This window comes from Petromyzon marinus, unplaced genomic scaffold (genome assembly GCF_048934315.1).
Source record: "Petromyzon marinus isolate PM22_M1 ecotype Great Lakes invasive population unplaced genomic scaffold, UKy_Petmar_22M1.pri1.0 PM_G_Scaffold_73, whole genome shotgun sequence".
Classification (NCBI taxonomy): Eukaryota; Metazoa; Chordata; class Hyperoartia; order Petromyzontiformes; family Petromyzontidae; genus Petromyzon; species Petromyzon marinus.
The window spans coordinates 135001-137500 of NW_027423028.1; positions in this window are offsets into that span (position 1 = coordinate 135001).

The following is a 2500-nucleotide window of genomic DNA, read 5'->3' on the forward strand; positions in this document are numbered from 1 at the left end:
CCACATTGCATGCGAACCGCATGAAACTTCCAGAGGCATTTGCAGCAGGAATGCATGTGCACTCAAAAAATGTGATATTTTTCACGGAGAGACCCCGTGAAACGCTAGAAGTGGGCGGGGATGTCTCTCTTGTGGCTCACGGGGCTGTTAGGGTGGCACAGAAATCCCTCGGAATGGGAAAACGGGTCATTTTCGTGTCGCCACATTGCATACGAACCGCATGAAACTTCCAGAGGCATTTGCAGCAGGAATGCATGTGCACTCAAAAAAGTGAATATTTCTCACGGATAGACCCCGTGATACGCTAGAAATTGGCGGGGATGTCTCTCTTGTGGCTCACGGGGCTGTTAGGGTGGCACAGAAATCCCTCGGAATGGGAAAACGGGTCATTTTCGTGTCGCCACATTGCATGCGAACCGCATGCAACTTCCAGAGGCATTTGCAGCAGAAATGCATGTGCAGTCAAAAAAAATTGATATTTTTCACGGATAGACCCCGTGAAACGCTAGAAATTGGCGGGGATGTGTCTCTTGTGGCTCACGGGGCTGTTCGGGTCGCACAGAAATCCCTGGGAATGGGAAAACGGGTCATTTTCGTGTTGCCACATTGCGTACGAACCGCATGAAACTTCCAGAGGCATTTGCAGCAGGAATGCATGTGCACTCAAAAACTTCTATATGTTTCACGGATAGACCCCGTGAAACGCTAGAAATTGGCGGGGATGTGTCTCTTGTGGCTCACGGGGCTGTTAGGGTGGCACAGAACTCCCTCGGAATGGGAAAAGGGGTCATTTTCGTGTTGCCACATTGCATAGGAACGCCATGAAACTTCCAGAGGCATTTGCAGCAGAAAGGCACGTGCACTCAAAAATTTTAATATTTTTCACGCATAGACCCCGTCAAACGCTAGAAGTTGGCGGGGATGTCTCTCTTGTGGCTCACGGGGCTGTTAGGGTCGCACAGAAATGCCTCGGAATGGGAAAACGGGTCATTTTTGTGTGGCCACATTGCATAGGAACGGCATGAAACTTCCAGAGGCATTTGCAGCAGGAATGCATGTGCACTCAAAAACGTCTATATTTTTCACGGATAGACCCCGTGAAACGCTATAAATTGGCGGGGATGTCTCTCTTGTGGCTCACGGGCGCTGTTAGTTAGGGTCGCACAGAAATCCCTCGGAATGGGAAAAGGGGTCATTTTCGTGTTGCCACATTGCGTACGAACGGCATGAAACTTCCAGAGGCATCTGCAGCAGAAATGCATGTGCACTCAAAAACGTCTATATTTTTCACGGATAGACCCCGTGAAACGCTAGAAATTGGCGGGGATGTGTCTCTTGTGGCTCACGGGGCTGTTAGGGTCGCACAGAAATCCCTCGGAATGGGAAAACGGGTCATTTTCGTGTTGCCACAATTGGCATACGAACGGCATGAAACTTCCAGAGGCATTTGCAGCAGAAATGCATGTGCACTCAAAAACGTGAATATTTTTTCACGGATAGACCCCGTCAAACGCTCGAATTTGGCGGGGATGTTTCTCTTGTGGGTCACGGGGCTGTTCGGCTCGCACAGAACTCCCTTGGTCCACCTGATTCGTGCATACAGGCAGCAACTAAAACTCTGTAAACCTGCTGTGAGGACATCTAAACAGTGGACCAGTGAGGCTGTGGAAGATTTGCGGGCGTGCTTAGACTGTACTGACTGGGATATGTTCACGACTGCTACCAATAGTCTGGATGAACTCACAGAGGCTGTGTACATCAGCTTCTGTGAGGACTGCTGTATCCCAACACGTACCAGGGTGAACTTTAACAACAACAAGCCCTGGTTCTCAGCAAAGCTCAAAAGGTTGAGGTTGGAGAAGGAGGAAGCGTTTAGGAGTGGGGATAGAGACAGATTCAAGGAGTCGAAGAACAGGTTTAGCAAAGCGGTGAGAGAGGCTAAACGACTGTACTCAGAGACACTAAAACACCAGTTCTCTACTAACGACGCTGCTTCTGTCTGCCAAAGGGCTCAGGCACATCACCAACTACAAACCCAGAGCGCCCCACACCACTAACGACTCCCGCCTAGCCAACGACCTGAACGAGTTCTACCGTAGATTTGAAAGACAATTGGACTGTCCTGAACCACCCCTTCCCACCCAAGAGGCCCCATCCCCCACCCATACTACAGAAACGACTCTCTCCTTTCAGGAGGGAGAAGTTAATGGGCTTTTCAAGAGGCAGAATCCACGCAAAGCAGCCGGGCCGGACTCTGTCTCTCCAGCCACCCTCAGGCACTGTGCTGGCCAGCTGTCTCCGGTGTTCACCAACATCTTTAACACCTCCCTGGAGACATGCCATGTACCAGCCTGTCTCAAGTCCTCCACCATCATCGCTGTGCCCAAAAAGCTAAGGCCAACAGGACTAAATGATTACAGACCGGTCGCCCTTACATCTGTGGTAATGAAGTCTTTTGAGCGCCTGCTCCTGGCACACCTCAAAGCCATCACAGACCCTC